This window comes from Mus musculus, chromosome X (genome assembly GCF_000001635.26).
Source record: "Mus musculus strain C57BL/6J chromosome X, GRCm38.p6 C57BL/6J".
NCBI lineage: Eukaryota > Metazoa > Chordata > Mammalia > Rodentia > Muridae > Mus > Mus musculus.
In genome coordinates this window covers 111,533,632-111,545,993 of record NC_000086.7, presented here as the reverse complement: position 1 = coordinate 111,545,993, position 12,362 = coordinate 111,533,632, and the positions used below count along the sequence as shown (strand labels likewise).

Below are 12,362 nucleotides of genomic sequence, written 5' to 3'. Positions count from 1 at the left end.
GTAATTCCTACAGGTTTAAGGACTCACTAAAACTGTACTTCTCACCAAATCCTTTCCTCGGCTGTCTCTTCTACCTACCAACATCAATGTATAGTGTCTCTTAGAAGCAGCATCTTTAAAAGGCACACCACTTGATTTTGCAAAGCCAAGCTGGTTGCTACCATCATACTGCCATTTTGTGATGTATACCAGAAATTCCCAACTACCAAACCAGGCTAGTCATTAGGACTAGACTGAAGGTGTGCTAAGTTATTTTTTTCCTAGTCATTGGAATGGCTATGATACCTTGACTCAAGGTTCCCTCTGTCCATTTGAATCTTCCCTCCTCTACTCCAGTAAGTTATACAGAATATGGCTTTGTAAATGTATCTTGAAATGGAAAACTGTACTATACTGCTTACTATACAGAGGTTATCAGAAACAAGACGGTTCCTCTCAAAACCCTGCATTGACCTATGGAACCCAAGAAGCCAAATATAATTCTTGAGGAAGTCAGTACTACTCCTTTTTAGGCAAAGGTTGGACCCACTGATACCTGGACCTACACATTGCCAAATATTTACTTTCTTAGTGACATATTAAGAATTCTGAGTTAAGCTGGCCATGATGGCTCTCATCTTTGTCTTCAGAATTTGAGAAGAGGCAGAGAGAGGCAGATCTCTGTGAGTTTTAAAACCGGCCTACATAGTGAATCCTAGGTCAGCAAATCACTTCTGTCTAATTAACTGGTCAGTGATTATCATCGTTGACTAAGAGCAATCCTAAAGGTTTAGCCATGGAAGTCTAAAAGACATTAGGTTCTGGATGGAAGAAGAGAAAATTATCTTTAAGTTTTAGAAAAGGGATGATAAAACAAGTCTTAAATCTTCTCAATTTTGCCATAATTCATTTGAATTAATATTGGTAAATGCTTTGTGTGGTCCCATAAAGTTCAATGTGTTATATCACTAAGTAGTTATTTGTAAAATTATAAATAGCCTCTATGAGTAATGTGTTAGTGCTTGGAGTAATGTTTCAAATCATCTTATCCAGCAGGTATGATGACTCATGCGTAGAATTCCAGGAACTTGAGTCCAGAATATCAGCAGTTTAAGGATAGAGTGGGCTACATGAGATCCTGTCTCATCAACAGGCACCAAACAGTCAAACACCTCCTAGTAGAAAGATTGCCAAATACTAAATTTATCCTGGCATATAAGAGTGTTTTTTAAGAACTGTCAGGTCAAATTGAATTGTTTATCAAGCTATTTATTTTATTATTTTGAAACAGGAGCTCATATAGCCATGAGTAGTCTTGAACTCATTATCTATCTGAGGTAGGCATTAAAGTCCTGATCTTCCTTCCTTTGCCTCTTTAGAACTAGGGTTACAGGTGTTCATCACCACAGCTGGCTCAAAAAGTTCAATTTACAGAACAACTTTGTCTATAATCATATTGCTTTTTAGTTTTGCATTAAATTATATTACATATAATGTGTTAATGATCATAAAATAGCAAGAACTAAGTATTCATTATGATAGTCTTCTAAACCTCTATGTGTATCGACTCATCTAATCTTCATAATAACTCAGTGGAATATATATCATCTTGTCCAGAGTTAACAGGTGACAAAATAATAGCAGCATTAGATGGTGGGGTAATTTTTTTCTTCTTTTGTTTTTTGGTCTCTGTCTCTTTCTCGTGTGTGTGTGTGTGTGTGTGTGTGTGTGTGTGTGTGTGTGTTGTATGATTGTGTGTAGAGACTAGAGGACAACCTCAGCTGTTGTTCCTCTGTTGTCATTCATCTTGTTTTGTGAAACAGGTTTTCTCACTGGCTTGGAACTCACTAAGTAGGCCAGACTGGCTGGCCAGTAAGCCCCAGGATCTTCCGCCATTTTTCACTTTTCTTGTGCTGGTTTTCTGGTATTCAGACTACCACACCAAGCTTTGTTTTGTTCTTACACACACACACACACACACACACACACAGGCTCTAGGAACCTGACAGAAGTTTTCATACTTGCAAGGCAAGAATTTCCCCAACCGAGCTATACCCTCTTTTAAACATATCTTTATTGGTAAGAAAGAAATTAGGCAAGCATAAATTTGAAACTTGCCTTTTTATTAGATCTGACAAGCATAAAGAAAGAACAAATCAATTTTATTAAAATATTGAAGGAACTGAAACTTTTAGTAAGAGAAAGGAATTTTTTTTGACAAAATAGTTAACCAAAAGCACAAGCTAGACCTCAACTCTAATCTTTTACCTACACTAATCATTTCCTTAATACCTTAAACTGACAGGCAAGTTAACATTACAGTTTTGTTCATAAGTACAATTAAACTGTCATTTGGATTTCCCTACCATATTACTTTACAGTGCTTGTTCCTGCCTCTTAAAAAAAATGTTAATTTTAATTCATGCCATCACACAAAATGGCAGACCCGTTAAGCTCCGATTTTAAGGGTGGATTACATATTTCTCATTCTTATGATCTCTTTTTACACACACAACTACTTGATAGGCATTTCTATCCATGTTGTCACCCAAAATGCATACCTGCCACTCAGGTCCTGAGGATGTTCTGCTCTGCCTTAAGCCCAAATACGTTTGCCTTTGGAACTCTCTACTCCAGAAAGGATTCTGCTAGGGGCACTGACCTTCAGATGGCTGTGTAAGATATATATTTTTAATTCCGCTCCTGCCTGAGTCTCTAACATTGGGAGAATTAGTTGAGAGGACTCCATTGTCAGCTTTCTCCCTACCTACATATTTCCCTTTTTTTATTTCTGATAGAGGGGAAAGTCAAGACAACCTTGTCATCTGCTTGATTTTTAATACACACATGACCCCACCTGCTTCCTAAAAAGTGCTTGTCTGTGTAATATTTATTTCCTTCAGCTTAGAATTAAAGATAATTTCCTTTTGGAAAATGTCATGCTGTCCCTGGAGATAATTTGCTTCCCCGGGGCTGAGAAGCCCAACTCTGTGACTTTGAACCTATTATAGAAACAGTAAAAGGAAAGGAAAAACATATTGACTATGATGATGTTTAATTTGTTTGAAGTGGCTTCCAATTTTTGATTTGCCATCTCAGAAACTGTTTTGTAGCCAAGATATGAAACAGAAAATCCTATTCTTCCAATAGCATCTAAATTATGAAGATGTTCTTTGCCTCAGAATGGCTAGAAATGTCTACAAAGCAGCTATATGAGCTAAAGATTAAAAGTCATATACCTCGTGGTTGTTCTCATTATATAATTCTCAGATGGTGTCCATCCATAAAGAGAGCTAATTAGCAGCATCCAAAGTGGTGTGGGTTTGAGCAGGATGGATAATGAATGTTATATTGGAGGCAATTTTAGCAGTCCTAGGGGAAGTAACAAGAGGGGTATGTGGATGGAGAAGATGGGTTATTCAAGAAAAAGTTCAATTAGTAACTGCTCATCTTCTCAGTGAACCCATATTAGAAACCTAATTTGTTTGTACTCTGTATTATTAACTCATGTAGGTTATTTCCATGGAGTATACAATAAATACACTTTGCTATCACAGCACCATCCACACAGCTCTCTACTGTTCTGGGACATCTTTACACATAGGGTAAAAATAGGTAACCAGGATATGCTTCAATCAGTGATGTGAAGCACTATGAAAAGTGTCTTAAATGTCATGGCATATGCCTTGACACTCGGAAGGTGGAAGCTGTAGGATCAGGGGTTCAATGTCAACCTTAGCTAAGATGCACTTGAGGCCAGCCTGAAGTACATAAGAAGCAGTCTACTTTTTTTCCTTAAGTATCTTGACTGAGTATGGTGGAACACACCTGTAATTCCAGAAGTTAAGAGACAGAAGGATTGCCAGTTCAAAGCTAGTCTTGGGTATAGAGTGAGACACTGTTTCAAAAGAACCACTACCCAAAGTGTGGTATCTTACTCCGTTCTTCTGGAGCCCTCAACTCCTCTATAAAGGATCAATGGGTCTTATTAAAATATGAATATTTCTGTGATGGAGAATATAGTATCTAATTGCCAGTCTCAACCATTTAAGTAAGTTCTTTGTATAATGTCTTGGTAAAATATGACAGTAGTCATACACATTTGATGGTGGCAGAGGAAGAAATAGAAAACAGTACTAAATAGGAAAAGAAAATTGAATACAATCACTTCATTCTTCAGACCTTCTGTTCAATGAGGATGAACTGGCCTGTAGGACATAGGAATCTTGGAGATACATGCCAAATGAAAGAAAGGCAACAGACAATATGATCTTGATTAATTTGGTAGATAGAAGTGTCTCAGACTAAAAGTCAGGACCTTCACATATTCTAAATTGTGATCCTGATCATAAGAGCAGCTGCTTCTAAACCGAAGAGTGAGAGAACTAGCTGCTTTCTTTCTCCTTTAATTACTCATTAACAGGGGAAATGTCAGGGTTCCTCGTGCTGATCTGGCCACAGTGTCTTGCTTCTGTCCATATCATCTCCTCATGCTTTGTGCTTTGCTCATTGTTATTCAAGGCCAGCTTGGATGCTTGGGTTCAAATTTAAATGGGTTTAACTTTGTCTCTCAGAATGACAGGCACTATTTCTCCAGCAATCTGAACCTCAAGATTTACTGGCAAACTGCTTAGAATTCCAGAAGAATCTCTAGGTGTCTCTTTGACCTGGCAGGCCTAGTGAGCAGCGAGGTGAGAAGATCTCTAAATCCCTACTCCCTCTCCCCAGCAATTGTCTATGCCAGGCACATCAATCTGACCTACATGCACGTAGATGAGAGTGATGAATTGAGGGATGATAGGGTTGCTTTTCCAGCAAGGAGCAAATTGTTAGAGATAAGCCTTCAGTGAGCACGCAGACGGTTGTGTGGGTAAGGAGAACAAATTATTCATTTCCAGCCTCTGACCTAACTTCCTCCCTCATGTCCTGGACTATCTTCATGACTTCTGGAAACATTATTATTTCAGCAAGTGCATTTTTAGGATTTGTAAGTCATCCTTTCAAAAAGGAAAGTAACCACATGATTCTGAGGGAGCGGTGTGTAGGTTGCCTAAGAAGACTTTACCTGAAAAGATGCAAATGACAGGATAATTTGACTTTTCTGTTGATTGTTTTGTTTTAGACTAAAAATTGATTCATCAGCCAATTACAACCAGAAGAAATGAAGATATGACTGGGCTTACCTGAGAATAGAAGTTAAAGTTAGCTAAAATCTGGCTATTTGGTGGCTGTCACAGAGTACCTTGAAACTGTTTCTTTATGCCTATATTCACTGTGAAACTTTATCACAAAGATAGGAGAGGCTCAAAGAAAGGGAGCCAGATGCAGGATGACCTAATCCTGAGATGATAAGAACCTGGAGAATCTAGCATGAGGATCAATGAATCCCAGTGATCTCAAAGTTTAAAGAAAGTTTCACAACGTCAGAGTAGATGGAGTGATAAACCTGGAGACAGGCCTGGAGTCCTAGACTTTCTGTTGCCACTCCTTTTGTAAGATCTTAGATGAGCCCCCACAGTTAGCTCAGCAGAAAGGTGAAGTCATTAGATAGATTCCTAAGATATCTCCCAAACTGCATATGTGAGCCTAAAATTTCATCGGTACCCAAAAAGCATAATAATCAAGTTATAGCAATTTGTATGTTAGAACAAAAAGTACAAATATGTTATGCTGAGCCATTGAAGGAGGGTGGTCTTTGAACTTCCTTTTCTTTCTGAGGTTTCTTATTCTCAGTCTCTTAGCCCTGTATATCCTTTGCTACCATAACTCCTAAACTGTACCCATCAGTATCCTGCTAGTTCTCAAATCTTAACCCAAAGATTAATTTGTCAGTGGCCTTTTTTTTTCTGATACACTCAAGCTGGAAATCAACTCTTTCTGAGTGTTTATAACACACTATATAATCTCTATCACAGCAGTAATTACAGGTCTTTGTCTTAGTTGAGTATGTCTTTATTCTTAATTATAGTTAAATCTGAGAAAAAAAATTCATTTGGGGTTCTTCTGTGCCTTGGTGTAGCTAGCAGATGAGCTTTGTTCAACATAACACATATTGAATTTTTCCAAGCCAATATTACCAAGCAACATCCCATCTGAAATGTTGGAGCAAGTTAGTAAGGAAACAAAGACAAGTGTTGCATTCATTAGCAATTCAACTTTTAAATGTTTTTTGTCTTGATTTTGCCTTTTATAATTTCAGACAGAAAAAAAAACATAAAAAGTATATGACATAATTTTAAAAAGACAGAGTCTAATGGAGATCAGATCACCTTGAATCAATAATGATCCCTCCTGCAAGTGCTGAGATGATATACTCAGCTTCGGTTTTTGTTTTGTTTGGAACCCAGGATCATTGTTCCACTAAGCTATACACTGTATACAGCTTAGTAGAACAGATACTTAAATACTTTTCATCAACTTCCCCAATCATTGTCATCTTTCAGTTTTTAAAATCATGAAACTAACTACAGCATGGTAGTATCTGATCTAAATGATTCATTCCAAGCCCATTGGAGACCTTTTTAAAAATCTACCAATGGCTACCCTATTTTTTTTTTTTTTGAGAGAGAGAGAGAGAGAGAGAGAATCTATGTAGCTCTGGCTGCCCTCAAACTTGCAAGGATCTGCCTGCCTCTTTTTCTCAAATGCTAGGATTAAAGGTTGGTGCCACCAAGCCTGGCAATGAACTTTTTCTTATCTAATATGTAAATTTAAGACTGTATACTACCTTAACTGCCTTGGTTTCCTTTAAAGTGAAGTGGCGTTAGGATGTTAAGATGTTCCTTTTACTTTCAGGACCTTGATACCTTTAAAGAGTTTTGATATTTATTTTGTAGAATTTTCTTCATTTTAGGTTTATTATCTCATGAAACAAATGATCTCTATATGTCCTATTACAATTGATGTTAATTTTGATCCTTTGGTTCCTCTGTTCTAAAGTCATTATTTTTTCTTTTGATAATTATTTTAAAGGCATATGCTTTGATCTATGTGTTCTATTTTCATAATGGTTTAGTCTACTAGTTTCTTCATATGTGGATGAAATAGTTATTATTGTGATAGTTTCAAAATAATAATTTTTACTTATACTCTTTTTTTATACCTACTGGCTGAACTTCTACTAATACATACTTTAATTTACTTACTTATTCATTGATTTATTTATATAAAATGTGGTTTGATATTTTTTACAAATTAGTAATATATTTATTTTCAGTATAGTTTTATAAAACTATTGACTACACTTTAAACTAAAATAATTCTTTTTTATTTTTTATTTTTATTATTTTTGAGTTGATGTACAAAATTTTCAATTTTTAAATAATGACAATTACTTATGCTGTAGATGATAATGTCAAATAGAGAAGCTGTTATGCATGGGTTTTTATTTTATATACACAGTAAGTTATAATTCAGCACTGTGGTTCTTTATTTTGTTTGAACCAAGTTATAAAGAGAAATTTTTCTCTTCTGATTTTATTCAGTTCTGTTTACTGACCTAGGGACAGCCTTGTGAAGCTTTTACTCCTAATTGGAGTTTCTCTACTCAAAAAGCAGGAGGCCAATTTTCCCTAAACAACATCAAATCATGAGCACATCTAGCATAATGCCATGTGCCCAGTAGTATACAAAAAAATGTTTTTTGTTACTGAAGCAGGTAGCTCTGAATCCTTGACAGAATAAAAGACCAAACTTTGGTTTATTACAAGTAATTTTCCTCCGGACATATGTGCAGGCGTTATTTCCTTTGCCATTGCACATATTGAGTACTGAATCAAGTTCTTTGCATTTAAAACTTGTCTAGAGGCACTGCTCACAGAACAAGGAAGTAAAAAATGCTGGCGTTGCTTCTAGATGAGAGTGGATCACTGGTGTTTTTTACTGTGCATTTCTGCCTTGCATGGAAGATACCAAACCCGTTCATCTCAACCCAGGTCCTGATTGAGAACTGATAAGTAGGACCTAAGAGAAAACAGAGCTTGGGACTAGGTCATGACCCCTCCTGTTTGTTGGGAGTGAGCATATAAATTGGGAGACCGGTGAACAGACGTTCTCTGCTTGAGCCACTTCGCTCTGGGACTCCAAAGGGCAGAGAACGCTCAGTAGCCTCCGGAGTGAGAAAGTCCGGCCTTAGGTGAAAGCGCCCTCCGTCTCTGATCTGACCTCAGAGCTGCAGTTTGAAGTCTCACTTCAGGTAAGTAAGGTCGTTCAGTCTTAGCGGGATATGTTTTTATTTTAGTTTAAAAGTATGTCTGTTTGGAATGCATTTTACAGGTTCCAGGTTACTTAGAAAATAGGAAATTTTGTAATGTGGTAGACCAAGATTTTAGGGGCTTGAATCTTAAAATATGGTATATTGTCTTTATAAACAGTAGTAATAAATTATTTGGTTTAGCAAGTATAATAAAAATAGCCACATATGCAACTTGCCCGGGTGCCTCTCAGAGACTTGGAAAGTCACCTGTGCGAGTCTGGACCCCTGAAGTTTCACGTGGCTCCTCCGGGCGGATCAAACACGTGGACTCTGAGAGCAGTCTGTACTAGGGATCCTATAGTTTCTCTCCTATCCTGTAAGTCTATGCAGCCTTCATTGCTCTAGTTAGAACCAGACCTGGGGATATAGAATATATAGGTGAAGCTGCGTGTTTAGTTGGAATAGTAAAGGACCTGGATGACTTTTCTAATGCCCGATTCTCCCATAGAAGCCACAAAGCAAAAGCCACTGAACAAAGAGAAGTAGAAGGAAAGGAAGGTAGATAAGGCAGTGTCGTAGATGTATTCTATTTGAGAGTGAACTATTAGCAATGTGACAATCTAACAAAACTGTACTATCAACATTTGTAAACTTTAGCTCTGCCTAAATCATATTTTTCTGCCTTTATAAAATTGAAATTTTGTGTTCTTCTGAAACAGCTGCTGTTACAAATCTGTTATGGTTTTCAGGAATAATTCTAAACGCTAGGGTACAAACTCGATTCTTTTTTAACAGATTGTTAGTATTTAGAAGTTACTCACAGGAAATACAAAATAACAGGGAACAACATCATTTCACTTGATCTGAAAGCCACAAAGAGCTCAAGGGGGAAAGAAATGATGAGAATTTCAGTAGCTTGGTAAAAACATAATGGGACTTTCGTATAGAATAAGATTCTATCTGCTTGGAGGATACAGGCTGACAGACCTGAGACGCCAGTAATTTAAAGGAACAGTGTTTCTCACCGGGAAGTCTGGCTGCAGATAGGTAGCTGGACTTGCTGACATACCCTCAAGGCACACCGGAGCACATAGTTTGTACCAAAGATTCTCAAACAGAGAAGTCACTTAGAATAGTTGTATTAAAAAGCCCAACTAACAAGATTCACTAGTGGGATTCGAATGTATACTGATGGGATGCCCTCACTTGCCGCATACATTTTAAATAAATGTATGCGGTGAATTTCCTGTGAGTGAGTTTTAGACAATGGTTTGAAAGCTCCCAATTTAGGCTATTGACTACTCCAGGATGGGCCTGGGGACCAAAGAGCTACATGGTGTTAAGGCAGTTTAACCCGCTGATTAGGTGTTAACCCTGGAGCTACACTGGCCTGCGTTCCAGGCCTGTATCACTTCCTGCATCACTACCTCTCTGCTCCACTTTCCTTATCTTCTTAATGGGAAGAAAGGTTTGGGAGTTTTCCTTACTCAGAAGTCGCCGTGGTCTCAGTAGCCGCAGAGGTCTCCGTGAAGCTCAGGAGAGAGCAGGCAGAGCATTTATCTTAGAGCCTCACAAAGGTACTATTTTTCTTGTTATTTCTTGTTGCTGTTGTTATAATTATTTACTCTTTACTTTGCTGGTAGGCTGACTATAATACAGGTAAAATGAGAGCGCAAAGAGCTTCCCTATACTGTCTTCTTGTGATCTCAGAAAGCTGGTGTAATTGGAATAACATGCCAAATTTGTTTTATTATTGATTTTGATGTAGGGTATCATGTAGCAGAGGCTACACCAGCCACTGTACCCTAGTAGAGACGCTGGACTAGAATTGATCCTTCCGCCTCCACGGAGCACGTGTTGGAATTACAGGCTTTTGTTCACATTCCTCACTCCGTATGAATTTCTTAGTTTCGAATCCCGGGACTTGGAATCCCAGGAGGAGAAAAGATTAACAAGTGTTTAGATCCAGCCTGGGCTACAGATTGAAAAACAAACAAAACAAAGCCCCGCGGAAACAACAATGCACTCATACGGCAGTGTAGAAGTACGTGCCTGTAATTCTAGAACTTGATTCAAAGCCAGAATTGACTACACGGCTTCGGACCATCCAGGGCTACGTCCCTCTCTCTTTTTGTACAGTTCTGAAAAGCAAAAGATTTTTAAGTAGATTTTTAAGTTGTTTAATTTTATTTTGAAGTTACGATTGTTAGCTTCCTTTCAGATCACTGACAAGATCAGAGATAAATTTGTAGAAGGAAAGGGTTTATTGCTTTGCTCGGTTCTTTAAAAAAAAAATTGGATATTTTATATATTTACATTTCAAGTGTTCAAACCAGGGGTTTCCTGGTTTCCCGCTGTCCCCCAACCCCCACTGAGACTCCCTATCCCATCCCCCTTCCCCCTGCTCCCACGAGGGTGCTCCTCACCTAACCACCTATTCCCGCCTCGCCGCCCACGAATTCCCCTACAGGGGGGAATCGAGCTCAGTTGTTTCAGGTATGAAATCTAACCTCATTTTGAGAGAGCAGTGACATGTTAGCAGATATTGATACTCTTTTATAGTCTCAAAGCCTATTTGTTGACATATACATTCCGCCGGCCTGGTTTATTGTCACTATGGCCTGAATCAGGACAGTGAAAAGCTTGTGCTGTACAAATCCATCTGACAACTATGTCAGTTATAACAGGAACTGCAATTCCTAAATCTCAGGGGAAGTCACGCCTTGGTGGAATGACTAAAGCAAGGAGAAAGACACAGACAGGCTTGGGTTGCCTAGCAAAATAGCAATTTGAACAGTGACTCACACATGATAGCAAGGGATGGGGAAAATGAAAATCACTGGTGTGTTTTCTTATTGTTTAGAGTTCCATTTAAAGGGAAGCAATTTGAAAACAAATGAAATGGCTTAGTGTAAGCCCCCTTGACTTTCTTTTTTTAAGAATTATTTATTTTATGTATATGAATGGTCTATCTGTGTGTACACTTGCACGCCAGAAGAGGACATCAGATTCCATTATAGAGAGTTGTGAGCCACCATGTGGTTGCTGGGAATTGAACATAAGACAATTGGAAGAGCAGCCTGTTCTCTTAACCGCAGAGCCATCTCACCAGCGCCCCCTCTTGACCTTTCTTTCTCTTTCTTTTTCTTTTTCTTTTTCTTTTTCTTTTTCTTTTTCTTTTTCTTTTTCTTTTTCTTTTTCTTTTTCTTTTTCTTTTTCTTTTTCTTTTTCTTTTTCTCTTTCTTTCTTTCTTTCTTTCTTTCTTTCTTCCTTCCTTCCTTCCTTCCTTCCTCTCTCTCTCTCTCTCTCTCTCTCTCTTTCTTCCTTTTTTAAGATATTTTATGTATTTACATTTTAAATGTTATCTCCTTTCTGGGTTTTCCCTCCCGAAGCTCCCTATCCCATCTCCCCTCCCCCTGCTTCTATGAGGGTGCTCTGCCACCCACCCACCCACCCACCCAGTCCTGCCTCACCGCCCTTGCATTTCGCTATCCTGGGGCATAGAGCCTTCACAGAACCAAGGGCCTCTCCTCCCATTGATGTCTGACAAGGCCATCCTCTGCTACATATGCAGCTGGAGCCATGGGTTCCACCATTGCTTTCCTTAGAGGAATTAGAAACAAGAATCATCACTTTTTGATGTCTCAGATGTAAACCTTTGGATATTAGATGAGTTATTAGATGAGAAAATGTTATACGTATGGGCTGGAGAGACGGCTTAGCGTGTAAGAGCCCTGACTGCTCTTCCGAAGATCCTGAGTTCAATTTCCAGCAATCACGTGGTGGCTCACACCTGTGATGAGATCTGACGCCCTCTTCTGGTACATCTGGAGACAGTTACAGTGTACTTACATATAATAATAAATAAATAAATCTTTAAAATTTTGAAAAAAAAAAGGTTGAAGCCGGGCATGTTGGCGCATGCCTTTAATCCCAGCACTTGGGAGGCAGAGGCAGGTGGATTTCTGAGTTCGAGGCCAGCCTGGTCTACAAAGTGAGTTCCAGGATAGCCAGGGCTATACAGAGAAACCCTGTCTCAAAAAATCAAAAAAAAAAAAAAGTTATACTTAGGTACTTCTGTATTCCATGAGAACCTACCTTGAGAGTAAAGATTAACTGAATGGTGTCATTTGAAAGGATTAGGAAGGTCCCATATTTTAATCACTGACAGCTCTATAAATTAAACTGA

At 38.3% G+C, this 12,362-nt stretch overlaps 1 protein-coding gene across 5 annotated transcripts in view; it reads left to right on the top strand.

Annotated features, from left to right (window-relative positions):
- Window positions 1-7,896: 7,896 nt before the first annotated feature.
- The window catches only part of Rps6ka6 (ribosomal protein S6 kinase polypeptide 6), a 150,261-nt gene continuing 145,795 nt past the window's right edge, over window positions 7,897-12,362 (top strand). For 3 of the 5 annotated variants that reach the window (XM_011247706.3, XM_006528403.3, XM_006528402.3), the window contains exon 1: window positions 7,897-8,173. The gene's annotated coding sequence lies outside the window, so the exon portion shown is untranslated. Of the gene's footprint in view, window positions 8,174-9,462; window positions 9,751-12,362 lie in introns of those variants that run through there. The other 2 variants (NM_025949.3, XM_006528401.4) reach the window with 2 other exon arrangements.